Source organism: Heloderma suspectum, chromosome 5 (genome assembly GCF_057233095.1).
Source record: "Heloderma suspectum isolate Gila_16-S chromosome 5, 16-S_ref, whole genome shotgun sequence".
Classification (NCBI taxonomy): Eukaryota; Metazoa; Chordata; class Lepidosauria; order Squamata; family Helodermatidae; genus Heloderma; species Heloderma suspectum.
In genome coordinates, this window is record NC_139462.1 from 75,653,943 (window position 1) to 75,670,498 (window position 16,556).

General features: G+C 43.9%; 1 long non-coding RNA gene across 1 annotated transcript in view; it reads right to left on the reverse strand.

The window, feature by feature from the left end:
• Positions 1-811: 811 nt before the first annotated feature.
• LOC146344017 (uncharacterized) overlaps positions 812-16,556 on the reverse strand; it is a 93,076-nt gene continuing 77,331 nt past the window's right edge. Inside the window, exons 3-4 of the long non-coding RNA XR_014792120.1 lie at positions 4,186-4,254; positions 812-1,957 (exon numbers count right to left, since the gene is read on the reverse strand). This is a non-coding gene — a long non-coding RNA (uncharacterized LOC146344017). The remainder of the gene's footprint in view (positions 1,958-4,185; positions 4,255-16,556) is intronic.

Genomic DNA, 16,556 nt, shown 5'->3' on the forward strand with positions numbered 1-16,556 from the left:
GCAGTCCAGGGGACTCGTAAGACCCCACAGCACCACAGTTCAAAAGCATCAATTCTTCGGCTCTCAGCCTTCCTTATAGTCCAGCTCTCACAGCCATATGTTACTACTGGGAAAACCATAGCTTTGATTAGACGAACCTTTGTCGGCAAGGTGATGTCTCTGCTTCTTACTATGCTGTCTAGGTTTGCCATAGCTTTCCTCCCAAGGAGCAAGCGTCTTTTAATTTCATGGCTACAGTCACTGTCTGCGGTGATCTTGGAGCCCAAGAAAGTAAAAGTCTGATCTTACAAATTAGCTAAAGATGTACATGCAACTAGCATCGTGGTAACTAAAGCATGATCCAATGTTTCGAAAAACTGAATGAACAACCTTTGACTAACATTGCTCTAGACTAACAGTGGGGAACCTTCTTTGGCCAAATTCAGTTTCAGAGAAGCTCTTGGAGGCTGCATTCCAGTGGTGGGCAGGGCCAAAGGCAAAAGGGGTGAGGCAAAAAATGCCAGCATATTGTAGCTTAAAGCTCTTACTGCCAGTACCTAAACCTTAGGAGAGGAATTTCAACCTTTTAGAATGGGGAAAACTGCATAAAAGCCAGGAAATCACCAAATAATTGGTGGTTGGGGAGGGGGTGGGTCCAGGGAAATGGGGTGTAGCCATCTGGGGAACCTGGGAGGACAGGATTTGGTTCCCAGGCCTGAGGTTCCCCACTCTGGTCTAGACATTCTGTGGAATGGGACTGAAAGGTCCCTGGCCCCAAAAGGTGCAATGTCAGCAGCTGGTGGGACAGGACATGATGAGGAGTCATTCTATTAGATATTCAGAACCAATTTGTTTATTATTTATTTAACTGATAAATTAGTATCTCACCTTTCCACCAAATGATCCTCAAGGCATGTACAGGAGTAAAATTCAAGCACAGTAAAATACAGTAAAAAAAAAAAAGTAATACAATAAAAGTAAAACAACAACAACAATATAAAAACAAGGCAGGTAAAACGAATCAATGAAACCTGCTAAAAGCAACTAGGTAGACCAACAGCACCATATTTACAAGAGCCATAACAAATCAGCTTATTGGCCAAAGGCCTAAAATGAGAGATGGCACCAGACGGTGCTGAAGCAAACACTTCCTATACATTCTCCCTCCTATTGATTCTCCTCTCCATTCCCGTTAGCTCTGATATAAAATAAAATGTTTCCCTAACCCTTTGCCTCTTCCCCTCACTTCCTCCCTCCATCATTTTTCACTTTAAAATGGAGAAAGACTTAAGAATTCTTTATTCCCATTTGCCCCATATAGTATCAAATGACTCATGGAAAGATGATTAACACGGTGAAGTAGTATCATGTATATGCATTCCTGACAGACATTATCCAGCCTTTCATGGACAACGTCCTCTCTAGGTGGTTGTGAACTTGGCTGAAAAACCAGACTTGTGATTAAGGAAGTAACTTCTTTTAAATATTTTGATTCAGATCTGTGACACCATATTCGAAGGACCTCATTATATAGACACTCAGTGGAACACAAATTTATAGTGAAGGTTGCTATGCCTTTATCCTCATCTGCACACTTTACAATAGATCTTTTCTCAATCATCCCCATTTGGAAGTGATATAGAACCTTACTTCTTACTTACTTACTTTAAGTTACTTCTTAAAGCTCCTTGCATGAAGCTTTCAGTTCAGTGAATGAAACCTTGACTCTGAAGTATTCTTGGATGGGAAGTGAAACAGTTTTTATCTCATCTGCTACTTACACTTATTACTTAGGTCTTTTGAAGTCTCCAGCTTCTCTGGGTAGACTATAAATCTCTGAATAAACATCTATATTATTGGGGAGGTTAAACTTCTGAAGAAACAGTGTGCAGTGAAGTGATTCTTCTCCTTTCACATCAACAGAAAACATCTTTGTTAGAGATGCTGATGCAGTATTTCAAAGTCCTCGGTCCTGTATCTGTAACATTGGAAGTTTAAGTGAAAGATATAACAGAAATTAGATACAGTCATGTTGCTGCAGCAGTTCCGCAGGTTTTGATTTGTTTTATCTGTTTTTAAAGCACAACAGTGTGAATGGCACTCGTAGAACTCAATATCATCATCAGATCCATTAATTCTTTGGAATCTCATGTGCAGCACCTGCAATCCACCTGCATAAACTGTTTCGAACTTCCACATTTAAAAGTACCATGAAGGTGAAACTTCTCATTCTACAACTCCCATTCCAGACAGAATCAAACTAATGAGAAAAGAAGAGGGTATTAGGGCTGTGCACCCCTTTGGCCCAAAGCCTGAGTTCCGAGTCAAAGCGGGGTGCTTCGGGCCACTTCAGGCCGCCTCTGAGTCAAGGCGGAGGGGGTATGAAGCAGCCTGAAATGAATAGGGTCACTCTGAAGCACTTCAGTGTGCTTTGGTGTGATCCAGAGACCCAGCTGCCACTCTGCCGCCCAGACCCCAGCTCCTTACCTGGTCCTCTGGACAAGCGTCGGCGGCCATATTGTTGTTCTGGAGCGCAGTAGCAATTTTTAAAATGTATTGGGAGTCACCATTTTAAAAAATGGTTCCCCCCAATTCCCCAGAACAATAAGACGGCTGCCAGCACATGTCCAGAGGGCCCAGGAGCTGGTGGAGGCAGAGGCACACCCGGTGGCACCGGCGGCGGCCCACCCTCATTGCAAGTTGCCACCACTGGCCTGACTCAAGCCTTCACAGGCTCCTCACAAGCAAGGAACTCATGAAGGCTTGAGCACAGGCAGGAGTCATCCTCCAACCGGGCGCCCTCTCCTCCTTGCAGGGAAGGGAGAGAGCACAGTTGGCGGGCGACTACTGCCTGTCGCCTGACTCAAGCCTTCACGGGCCCCTCGCAAGCAAGGAACTAATGAAGGCTTGAGCAGAGGCAGGAGTCGTCCTCCAACTGGGCTCCTTTCCCTCCTTGCAAAGGAAAGGAGAGGGTGCAGTTGAAGGGCGGCTCCTGCCCTCGTGCCTGTCCAGTCTGCATGGTCTCCTTCTATGCAAGGAAGGAGGCTGTGCAGGCTTGACAGGTGGCTGATGCCTCCCACCAGTCACCTGTTCTTCCTTCCTTGCAAAGAGGGCAGAACAGGTGGTTGGCAGACTGTGACAGACACACCAAGCAGCCCTGAATCAGCCTGAGCCAAATCGGGCCCACCTCAGAAGCCCAGAAGCAGCATCTGAGTCAGATCAGGGGGTCCATGCACAGCCCTAGTATTGATTCCATTAGCAAATTGAATCCACAAATCATTTAATTTGAATTAAATTGAACCTATAAACCATTCATTTAATGCTTGGATTTAAGGCAATTTAGGCTGCAATCCTATACACAGTTACCTGGGAGTAAATCCCAGTGAACCTAGTGGGGATTAGACATGTACAGGATTGCACTGCCAGTGATATTCAGTTGTCTAAGGGTGCAATCCTATGCATGTTTAAGCAGAAGAAAGTCCTACCATGCCCAGCATGGCTGGCTGGGGAATGCTGGGAGTTGTAGGACTTTTTTTCGGTCTAAACATGCATAGATTGTGTCCTAAATCTCATACTAGATATTTCACTAAGATACTTGTGCCAGTTCACTTTTTTTAATTGACCTGAATAGCCCAATCCTAATACAGCATAAGCTGCTTTAGCTAAACAAAAGTCTTGTCTCAGTACGAGACATGCTCAGTTGATAGGAATTGGCATCAATTTTGACTGTACCTGTTTTCAATATTTTAAAAGTGCTTAGGATGAAAGGCTCAGAGGTGTGGTCAGTCTTCCTGAAGAGGTCTGCATTATCAGCCAAATATTAAAATCCAGATGAGTATTTCCAGACAAATATGTAGTATTAAGCTGATAGCCAGGATTTTTTCTTTATGTTTGCCTATGAGGATATTGATGGAAGTAATTATATATAGTTATATGAAAGATCCAAAAATTAGGCACACTGTTGTGATTAACTGTGGCTGTGGTTGCTAAGGGTTGGCTGGATGGAAGTTACCGGCTTCCATTTTCAAAATGGCAGACAAACCTCCATTTCTGGGAGACAGCAAACTAGTGATTCTTGATAGGGCATGTGTATTCCCCTGTCACCTAGCTCTCCACACTTGCCATCCTGCCTCGTTAATGATATTGATTGGCCCATGAGCTTTTCTGCATGAAGCATTTGGTGTGCACTTGTCATTCCCTACTCACAGTAGTTTACGAGTTCTTCAAACAACGTCATGCTCCTCCAGGTTCACTTCTGTTTGCAAACAGCATTTTCTGTGAGTTTTTTTAGAGAAGGGAAAATGGGTATTATTTCTGATGGCAAAAAAGCATGATTTCCACTATTCCGCTATACCACAATGCCACCTAGATATTATCTAGTGGCAAAGCAGGAAAAGAAATACTCTTCGTGTAGTGCTCGGATCTTGGATTAGTGATACCTAAAACAAGTATGGACAGCCCCACCGCGCCCTGAAAGAGCTTTTCAGAAATACCTTTGAATTCCAAGTAACCTGAATTCCTATTTTTTATGAATTACACTGATTTGTGCCCACCTAAAAACCTTAAAATGTTATGTTGTGTTATATGCTACTAATAAATGGAGAATGCGGTCTTTTAGGGGGAACTGAGACAACTCTGAATGTGTAAAGAGCTAAGGGGGGGGGATAGGAAGGCCCATTTGAAAGGGTAAGCAATTACTACAGTTTTTGTGTTCTTTGAATTTTAATATTCCTCTAAGGATGCAAGGCTAACCATTGTTTGTCCCCAGGTCCCCATGTATCAATACTTCAAAATAAGTTGATAGAAATGTGGACTCCCACAAAAATTGTAGGACAGGATTAACTATGGGTAAAGAAAAGGGGCAAATCACTGACTGATTCTTTAAGGAAGGGGGAAGAGGGAGGGGCAAAGAAATAAAGGGAGCCCAACGGGCTCTGAAGTTCCCAAATTCTTGCAGCCAATGCTTGTGCATAGGGTATTTGGATGGTCTCCCACTCCAGGACTGACCAGATGTAGACCTGCTGTGTTCCAGCAAGACAGCTGCATCATGGGCCTTCAAATTATTCCCTGATTTTACTGTGTTAAAACCACATCACAAATCTAGAAGGGCATGAGTTTTATTGACTTTCAATGGAAACAAACTTCACACAGGCAATTTTAATGTCTTTGTACAATGCTTAAGATCTTAGATCAGGGGTAGGCAACCTTTGAGGGCTGTGGGCACACACCACAAAATGGCTACCATGGGAGGCATGCCAAAGGACAAGTAACATGCCCAAAAGACTGAGTATAAGGCAGAGATGAGGCTGAGCACCAACACACTAAACTTCTTTGAATTCACAGTTTTCAGCACAAACAGAAAGCTATTTCATAGCAACCCCAGCTGCCAGTAAGAGAATAGTGTGTGTGTGTGTGTGAGAGAGAGAGAGAGAGAGACAGAGACAGAGAGACAGAGAGAGAGAGACAGACAGACAGACAGACAGACAGAGAGGTTACCTTGGCAAGCACCACACTGCCTACCCCCATCTTAGATCATCATTTTGGAAAGTTATGAACAATGTATTCTTGTATAAAAAAATAAGAGTTTGCAAAGATTAATTAAGCAAAATGTATTTTAATTTTTTTTAAGGGTCATCTTTTATTAACACACCTGAAGGGCTTTTAGGTCACATTGAATTCAGTGGAAGAGTTAGGCAAGCACATGCTTAATTGCCTCCCATTAAAATCAATGGAAATTAAAAATGCTTGACTTTGGCTGGATCATATCCTGTGTCTCCTTATGATGACCAAGTTCTGTTGAAAGGACTGGACTGCATGTGAGATCTGTGAATTATAAGTACAATGGAGTCTGAAACTTGGCAAACCACACATGCCCAATAACAAGGATTGCAACCCAAAATATTTCCAGAATAATTATCTCTGGCCTAAAGTCTTGCCTCAGGCCATCAACTGTCATTAATTTCCAGAAGTCACTCTGGGCTTTAATCATTGTTAATTAAACATTGAAATTAGTTTCGGAACAAGAAGAACAAATGAAGGTCAATACAAGAAACAGGAATTTGCCAAGAATAAAGCAACATTTCGGACTCAAAAGGAACCTGATTCTGAACCACAAGGAGGGTCTCCTGCAGGGCACTTTTGATTTATTCCCAGAGTTTATGAACTTAATAAGATCCTGCCATTTTTCTTCAGTTGACTTCGAACCCAGATTTTAGTTAGCTTGACTCCAACGGCGCGATGCACCCTGATCCTAAGGGGAGGCACCATAGCTAAGTGGTGGAGCAGATGCTTTGCATGTATGTAGAAGGTCCCAGGTTCAATTCCTGGGCATCCTCAGTTAAAAGGATCAAGTGTCCAGTGATGTGGAAGACCTGAGGTCCTGAAGATCTGCTGCCAGTCAGAGGAGACAATGATGGATTTGATTGGACAAATAAAATTACCTGGAATAAAACAGCTTCCTATATTCCTAAAATTCCTACAGAACACAGAAGCTCTAACTCACACACAGAGTCCCCCACCCAGCTTCCCACAAATGCACCCACGCATTCTAATAGAGAGACAGAAATGGATTTGCCTGAAGAACTGCCCACTCCACTACAGTAAATGGGGAAGTCTATTGAAGTGCACTCCAGTCCATAGACAGTTTTAGATCAAGAGCCACATATTTGAAGGTGACTTGCTCTGCCATAATGCAAAAGCTGTTCAGGTGTTTGCCTAAATGTGTGAGGGCTCAAATTGGGTAGGAGGCCGGGGCCACATACACTGGCAGCACCCCCTACATCCCTGGGCACACCATGGCTCTGTCCCTGGCGTTCCCATGTTGAGCAGCAAGATTTGAAGGGGTGTTCTACTTGTGTTCTTTCTGTGGATATTAGAAAGGCTGGTATTTTGCTGCACTATAGTTCTTGCCATATGATTGGTTGTTGCATTGATTGGCATGCCATCCTTTTTTTTAATTGGTTGATTGGTTTAGCACATTTTAAAATTAGATTATTGGTTTGTTGTTCATGAGACAAGATGTCCGTCCCCACCCAAAAAAAGAAACAGTTGGAGGATTTTGTTTTCTCAGCAACTGGACTTGTGATTTACTTTTGTAAAGGTCACATTTACATGATGCACACCCTGCCCTTGGGACATACTTGAGGAGCCATGGTATTGCTTAGTAAATGACATGCCCATTTTAAAAAGTTCAAGTTAATTTCAGCAATGAAATAAGCCAACCAGCTGCCAACACAGCAGCTGCGTAGTATGAGCAATGCAGAGACCACACAGGCACAAAATAGGCACATGAAGTCATAGAGTTCTTGGCTTGAATTGCAAGCAGACCATCATTACCAGGGTCTTGAAATTCATTTTCAGATTGAGAACCAGATAGTACTAAACTTTGGCAGCATCTCTAGTTCTTTGAGGAGGGGCTTGGGATCTCTGAGCATATCAGCATATCCCAGAACTTTCTTTGAAAGCTTTCCTGGCAGTCACAGTGTGTGTGTGTGGGGGGGGGGGGGGGGAACTGTGATATGTTTGTCATGTAGATCAGGCCTCAGAATTTCAGATGGTCCATGTGATTCCAGAAACAGCAAGGGGGTGTCTGACTACCTTAAACATTTGCAATCTCTGTAAGTTTCAGGAAAGGATAGCCAAAAGTTCAGAGGTTGGAATAACTCCCTTACTAGGAAAGATTACAACCTCTGGAGCTTTTTAGTTGAGAAAAAGGCAAAAAAGGCAATTAAGAGGGTGAAGGACATGATAGATTTATAAAATTATGTATGGTGTGGAGAAAATGGATAGAGATACATTTTTTCCCCTCCCTCTCACAAAATACTATAACTCAAGGTCATCCAATGAAACTAAATAGTGGGAGATTCAAGACAGACAAAAGGAAGTACTTCTTTACATAGTTGGCCACCGTCTTGGATGGCTTTAAAGGGAGATTGTCCAGTTCATGGAGGATAAGGGTATCACTGGCTACTAGTCATGATGGCTATATGCTCCCTCCATGATCAGAGGCAGCATGCCTCTGAATACCAGTTGCTGGGGGGAAACTCTGGGAGAGAACTACTGCTCTCATGTCCTGCTTGTGGGCTTCCCATTGGTATCTGGTTGGCCACTGTGGGTAACAGGATGCTGGATTAGATAAGCCTTTAGTGTGATCCTGCAGGGCTCTGTTAAGCAGACAAATAGCACACATTATGTGGCACACATTATGTTATCAACTGTTATCAAAATGACCTTTTGCAGAAAGTTAAATGTCTGACAGGTTAGTATTTTTTAAAGAAACAAACACAATGTAAAATTATGATAAACAGCCAAAATAGTAACAATGCCATGAATGTCTAAGGATTCATTAGAGTCCTAAATAACAGTAATGATGCTTATGAGTTAGCATTAGTGACAAATCACAGAGGAGTAGCCATGTTAGTCTCTTGCAGCAAAGACAATGGCATATAAAAGATGTTCAAATTTATTGTTGCACAAGCTTCCATGGACTGAACTAACTTTGTCAGATTCATGCATCTCACAAAGTGAGCTCTGGACTGTGGAAGCTTATATCACAATAAACTTGCTGGTCTTTAAGATGCTGCAAGATTATTACAGAGAAATCCTTCAGGTGTTGAGGATGCACTCTCGTGTTGGAACCCTCTGAAAATCCTATGCTCTGCCAGCAGTCATCCAACAGAGCAGAAGTGACAGAGACTATGTCCACCTCTCCATCCCCCTTTCTGGTGATATTACTCTAGACTGCTTTTGAGCACATCCAGTATGGTTGTGGGGATAAGAGCTGGGAGGCTTTAGGATCCTGTGGATCTTCAACACCTTCCCACCCCACCTCCTTCCTCCTCATTTGCATCCTCACCAGGGGTCGGAGCTCAGGTGAGGAGGTGCTTTCCCTGGTGGCTGCAAAGTTGTAACAGTATGTATAGCCTCAGAAGGGGAACTCTGCAATATCCGATGATCCCTGGGATGCTTTTCCAGGGACCATAGGATTGTTCACAATTGTGTTAGTGAAGACTGAATACGGACTTCCATAGGAATTCCATAGCAATAATTAATACACCATTAAAAGTGATACTGGTACCACTTTACGATAAGGATCAAGCCATTATTAATTCATTAAGTCTTAACTACAGTATAATTAATCATGGCATTGTGGTTATAAAGTGTACTTCCGTAGGAACTGAATGGTAATTTTGAATTAACTGATGTACAATACCATCTCATTTCAGGAACAGTTAATAATGAATAAGAGACAAATTATTATTTCCCTTGAAGTTCACTGTTCGTGAATTAAACTTGATCGATATCTTGTTATTCTTGGATACGTATGGTCATTTTACAAGGGGCTAAATCACTGACATTGTAAAGCTATCAGTGGGAAACTGCATCCTTAAGATAAGGATTACTTACTTTCTGGCAGGCCAAAGCCATAGTCAAAGCATATTCTGGAAGGCCAGCAATGAGTCATTACTAAACAGGCAGTTTGCAGAACAAAACAAGGCAGAGGAAAAAGCTAGAGCAAGCAAGGGAGGGGAAGTTGTTCAGGCAGCAGCTGTGTCCTTACTATAAAGGCATGTTGCTCAGACTAGTGAAGAGTCATTCACAGAGCTGGCCCAAGACAATTTGCTGCCTGAGGTGAAGAACAAGATGATGCCCCTTCCCTATTCTAATGTAGGAACTGGCACGACCTGTAGATGAATCTTACTTCAACACGGGTAATGAGATAGTGTCCTCCACTACACCCGAGGCAGCTAGTTTAGGGGGTCCAGTTAGCAAAGCCACTTAGAAATTTCCAAAACAGAGGAAATACATCACCAAAAGGAGGACAAATGAGGGCAGTGATTAGCATAAAATTTGCAAATGTAGTAATAATTATTGTAATTTAAATAGAAATAGAGTCCATTCCACCATAGTGCAGAAGACTGCAACGTGTTCTTTATTTTTAAACCAGACTTAGACGGGTTGTTGTTTATTCGCTCAGTCGCCTCCGACTCTTCATGACTTCATGGACCAGCCCACACCAGAGCTTCCTGTCAGCCGTCCCCACCCCCCGCTCCCCCAAGGTCAAGTCCGTCACCTCCAGAATATCATCCATCCATCTTGCCCTTGGTCGGCCCCTCTTCCTTTTGCCTTCCACTTTCCCTAGCATCAGCATCTTCTCCAGGGTATCTTGTCTTCTCATTATGTGGCCAAAGTACTGCAGTTTTGCCCTTAATATCATTCCCTCAAGTGAGCAGTCTGGCTTTATTTCCTGGAGTATGGATTGGTTTGATCTTCTTGCAGTCCAAGGCACTCTCAGAATTTTCCTCCAACACCACAGTTCAAAAGCATCTATCTTCCTTCGCTCAGCCTTCCTTATGGTCCAGCTCTCACAGCCATAGGTTACTACGGGGAATACCATTGCTTTAACTATGCAGATCTTTGTTGTCAGTGTGATGTCTCTGCCCTTCACTATTTTATCAAGATTTGTCATTGCTGTCCTCCCAAGAAGTAAACATCTTCTGATTTCCTGGCTGCAGTCAGCGTCTGCAGTAATCTTTGCGCCTAGAAAGACAAAGTCTGTCACTGCCTCCACATTTTCTCCCTCTATTTGCCAGTTCTCAATCAAGCTGGTTGCCATAATCTTGGGGGTTTTGAGGTTAAACTGCAACCCAGCTTTTGCACTTTCTTCTTTCACCTTCGTCATGAGGTTCCTCAGCTCCTCCTCGCTTTCAGCCATCAAAGTGGTATCATCTGCATATCGGAGATTGTTAAAGTTTCTTCCAGCAATTTTAACTCCAGCCTTGGCTTCATCAAGCCCAGCACGTCGCATGATGTGTTCTGCGTACAGGTTGAATAGGTAGGGTGGGAGTATACAACCCTGCCGTACTCCTTTCCCGATCTTAAACCAGTCCATTGTTCCGTGGTCTATTCTTACCGTTGCTACTTGGTCGTTATACAGATTCTTCAGGAGGCAGACAAGATGACTTGGTATTCCCATACCACCAAGAACTTGCCACAATTTGTTATGATCCACACAGTCAAAGGTTTTAGAATAGTCAATAAAACAGAAATAGATGTTTTTCCAAAACTCCCTGGCTTTCTCCATTATCCAGTGCATATTGGCAATTTGGTCTCTATTTCCTTTGCCTTTTCTAAACCCAGCTTGTACATATGGCAATTCTCATTCCATTGCTGGAATCTACCTTGCAAGATTTAGAGCATTACCTTACTGGCATGTGAAATAAGTGCCACTGTTCGATAGTTTGAACATTCTTTAGTGTTTCCCTTTTTTGGTATGAGGATATAAGTTGATTTTTTCCAATCTGTTGGCCATTCTTGTGTTTTCCAAATTTGCTGGCATATGGTATGCATCACCCTGACAGCATCATCTTGCAAGATTTTAAACCGTTCAGCTGGGGTACCATCATCTCCTGCTGCCTTGTTATTAGCAATGCTTCTTAAGGCCCATTCAACCTCACTCTTCAGGATGTCTGGCTCTAACTCACTGACCACACCGTCAAATCTATCCCCGATATTATTATCCTTCCTATACAGATCTTCCGTATATTCTTGCCACCTTTTCTTGATGTCTTCTGCTTCTGTTAGGTCCTTGCCATCTTTGTTTTTGATCACACCCATTTTTGCCTGGAATTTACCTCCGATGTTTCTGATTTTCTGGAAGAGGTCTCTTGTCCTTCCTATTCTATTATCTTCTTCCACTTCTGCACATTGCTTGTTTAAAAATAATTCCTTATCTCTTCTGGCTAACCTCTAGAATTTTGCATTTAAGTGGGCATATCTCCCCCTATCGCTGTTGCCTTTTGCTTTCCTTCTTTCCTGGGCTACTTCCAGTGTCTCAGCAGATAGCCATCTTGCCTTCTTGGTTTTCTTTTCTTTGGGGCGTTTTTTGTTGCCACCTCCTGAAAAATGTTATGAACTTCTGTCCATAGTTCTTCTGGGACCCTATCTACTAAATCTAGTCCCTTAAATCTATTCTTCACCTCCACTGCATATTCATGTGCATATCTGATTCTAAATTGTGCAATAAGAAGTTTGTGATCAGAACTACAGTCAGCTCGAGGTCTTGTTTTACTTGGATGAGACAGCCCTTCAAACAGAGGATGCCTTCAAATAGAAAACTGTCTTCTGTAAAGAAGGACACATGGCCACAAGAGGGGGATTCACTTGAACCCCATCATGCACTGATAATGTAATCACAAGTGGGGCCGCAACACAAACTTGCAATGCATCTCCATCCCTATGACTGGTGTTCCTGTTCCATTCTTATAGTGATGTTCAGGCCTGTCGACTGGGGGAGTTTCCTTCCTTTCTTTCTTTCTTTCTTTCTTTCCCCCTCCCCTGTAGGAATGTTAGAGAATTCCACCACGGATCCCAGGGAGGCTGAATTCCACTGAATTTGACACCCTGGAATCCGTGGTGGAACACAGCACCCCACCCCACAACCCCGCAAAAGCCCCGCAAAACGGAGCCTACCTGGCTGTGGCTCCAGCGGCGGCAGCGGCTTTGGCGGCAGTTCCGGCTGCAGATGAAGCGGCGGTGGCAGCGACGGCAGCGGCTCTGGCCGCTGCCGGGCTACTGCGGCCGCAAATGGCAGCCGTCATAGCAGCTGCCATTTGCATCCCTACGCCGGCCCGTGATAGGCTACGTAAATATTTACGTAGCCTATCACGGCTAAAGTGGGAACGCAAATGGTGTAGGGGACGCCATTTGAGTCCCTGCTTTAGCCGTGATAGGCTACGTAAATATATACATAGCCTATCACAGGCCGGCGTAGGGATGCAAATGGCATCCCCTACACCATTTGCGTTCCCGCTTTAGGAAAAAAAGCCATTTTTTTAAGGAAAAAATCCCATTTGTGTCCACAGCAGCCTGGCAGTGGCTGGAGGCCCCACTGTGGGTTGGCCTGGCCGGTGGCTCTGTGGACTGGTCACGGAGCAGAGTCAGCCAGACAAGATTCCGGGGGGGGGGGAGGAATGGATCGCCACACCCCCCGGTCAAGATCTGCTCCCTTAAAAAAATATTTTAAATAAAATAAAACCTTGAAAAAAATTAGGTTCTCTTCCCTCTCCCTGATCCAGCTGCTGATCAGCTGTTCAGCAGGCAGCAGGCAGGAAGAGAAGGAAAGAGCTGTTTCCTGGCGCCGCCCAATCTTCTATCAACACAGAACTTTCCCCTTTGCTCCTTCTCTCTGTCTCTTTACCCCCAGCCTCTAGCCTCACTTTTCTCTCCTGAATAGCTTCCTCACTATTTCTCTCCCTTCCCCATCCCTAGCTGCCTTCTTTCTCTCTCATCCCCATTCCTAGCCTTGCATTTTCCCTCCCATGTACCCCCTATCTTGCTATTTCTCTCCACTCCCAGCTAGAGATGTGAAGGCCTGGAAAAAAAATAAGAAAAAATGTTTTTTTCCCATTGTTTTCCCAAGGACCGTTTTTGTTTTTTTTCCAAAAAACTGGAAAACTTGAACAGCTTTGGATTATGAAATATTTTCTTTTAGAATTTAAGACAAAGTATTCATATATTGTTTGTTGTTGTTCAGTCGTTCAGTCGTATCCGACTCTTCGTGACCCCATGGAACATAGCACGCCAGGCCTTCCTGTCCTCCGCTCTCTCCCGGAGTGTGCTCAAGTCCATATTCATTGCATGGGTGATGCTATCTAGCTATCTCATCCTCTGCCGTCCCCTTCTCCTTTTGCCTTCAATCTTTCCCAGCATCAGGGTCTTTTCCAGGGACTTTTCGCTTTAGGTGGCCAAAATATTTGAACTTCAGCTTCAGTATCTGTCCTTCCAATGAGCACTCAGGGTTGATTTCCTTTAGGATGGACTGATCTGACCTCCTTGCAGTCCAGGGGACTCGTAAGAGTCTTCTCCAGCACCACAGTTTGAAAGCATCGATTCTTCGGCGCTCAGCCTTCCTTATAGTCCAGCTCTCACAGCCATACGTTGCTACCGGGAAAACCATAGCTTTGATGATACGAACCTTTGTCGGCAAGGTGATGTCTCTTCTTCTTAATATGCTGACCAGGTTTGCCATAGCTTTCCTCCCAAGGAGCAAGCATCTTTTAATTTCATGGCTACAGTCACCGTCTGCGGTGATCTTGGAGCCCAAGAAAATAAAATCTGTCACTGCTTCCATTTCTTCCCCTTCTATATGCCAGGAAGTGATCGGCCAGATGCCATGATCTGAGTTTTTTTTAATGTTGAGTTTCAAACCAGCTTTTGCACTCTCCACTTTCACCCTCAACAAGAGGCTCTTTAGATCCTCTTCGCTTTCTGCCATTAGGGTGGTATCGTCTGCGTATCTGAGGTTGTTGATAATTCTCCCGTCAATTTTAATTCCAACCTGTGATTCATCCAACCCGGCGTTTCTCATGATGTACTCTGCCTTTATCCCCACCCCCCCTTGCCAAGATTTCTTAAACCTATGTAACAAGAACACTTTTAAAGAAAGACTAAAGATGTAACATGACTGGCAATAATGAAACAATGAGGGGAAATGTTTTTTAATCCTCTTTGTAGCATTCCCAGCATAGTTAGTTATTTCATTCCTTATTAAAATTACTGATCTAAAGTTAAAGTGCGCAGCATTTTACTGATAGACATTTATGCTCAGTTTCCCAACATGTGAGTAGAGTCACTATTGTGCATTCTTGACAGCTTGGGTTTTGTTCTGTAGAGTCCTGTGTTTCTGATGCTGTAGCAGTCATGGAGGGAGCAATCATATGGCTGCTAGACAGCGGCTAGATGGCCATAGGATATCTGGTTTTCTGGGAACCGACCTTGGAGCCCACGCTCTGAGGTCAGTTCCTGGAGTACCTACCTCCCCCTCTTCCGTGCTACCTCAGAGGCAGCGAAGAACAGCCCCATCCTCCACGCTAGCAAGAAGAGTGCAGAGAAGCCTAAAAGGGGCATGTCTGGGGGCTTTCCAGGGTGGGGAGGGCAGCCTCCTCCCCCACTCCATCCTCCTGCAGCTAGACAGCCGCAATTGGCTGTCTAGCCAAAAATACGGGGCAAGAGAAGCGCAGAGGGAACTATCCCCTCCGTGCTTCTCCTGCCCTGCAATAGATATGCGGTCACCTCCGAGTTCAGAGGCGGCCGCCTATCTGAATAGGATTGCGCCCTTAATGTAGTTCTAATCTGTTCAGACAATAATTACAAATTTACTAAGTTTACTTTTAAAAGTTTTGAAATATAATGATAATTTTATGAGCAAACTAAGCCATACAGAAAATAACATTAGGAAGAGAAAGATTGCTTTATGTTCCTTGAGCAGCCCCCCCCCAACCTAGTGCTCTCCAGATGTTTTGTACTATAGTGCCCAGCATTCCTGACTGTTGGCCATGCTGCTTGAGGTTGATGGGAGCAGAAGTCTGAAATATCTGAATGGCACTAGGTTGTGGAAGGGTATCCTAAAGCAATAAAGTGACATTAGATCTGTAAAGAGTGCTAAAAAAATAAGTGTTGCTTATTCTTCCATTTTCCCGAAATTTCCAATTTTCCAAAAAAAACCGGGGAAAAACGTGTTTTTTCCCCATGGCCTCAAAATTTCCAGAAATTTTACATCTCTACTCCCAGCCTCTAGCCTCACTCTTTCTCTTCCCTCTACCCCTTTGCCTTGCTATTTTCCCCTCCCTCCCAGCCCCTAATGTCTCTATTTCTCTCTCTCTACACACACACACACGTCTTTTCATTAGCCATTCCCCCACAGCAGCCATTATGTGAGTAGCCACATCCTTCATGGAAGCCATCTTGAGGTGGTGTCAACAACAGTTTCTCTGATTCTGAGATGTGCCCATGGGTCCAAGAAGGTTGGGGACCCCTGCCATACAAACTGGGACTTTTTGAAAAACTGCATTCTCTGGGTTTAAAGGAGTTATGCTGCCTGGGTAAGTTTTTTGGAGGAGGCCCTTCTCTTGGTCCCACCCATTATTGGGACTTGAAAAAGGGCTTTCAGAGCCAGGCTCTGAAACTCCCTGCCAAGGTAGATCAAGCTGGCTCTGTCTTCGGTGGGCAGGCAAAGATGTTTTTATCAAGATTTTTTTTGCCCTTGCCAGCAGGCAAAGATGTTTTTATCAAGGAGGAACATACAAAGCTGCCTTATACCGAGTCAGACCCTTGGTCCATCTAGCTCAGTATTGTCAACTGACAGCAGCTCTCCAGGGTTTCAGAAAGGAGTTTTTCCAGCCCTACCTGGACATGCCGGGGATTGAACCTGGGACCTTCCGCATGCCAAGCAGGGGCTCCGCCACTGAGCCATGGTCCCTCCCCTAAGGCTTTTGGCATATAAGATGGTTTGTTGCTGAATCGGGTTTAACAGGTTGGGTGCTGTTTATTTCTCTTATTGTTGTGTTTTAATGGTTTTTAATTTATTTGTTTTTATATTATGTTTTCAACTTGCATTTTATCATTGTTGGCTGCCTTGAGTACCATTTTTGGCAGAATGGTGGAATATACATTTAATAAATAAACAAACAAACTGTAAGGGACTTAAGCAGGCCAATTTCCTCTTCTCCCCATCCGGTTTCTCCCTGTACCCATGACTAACACTTTTAGCATTCTACACTCCCTGGAAGCTCACAGGT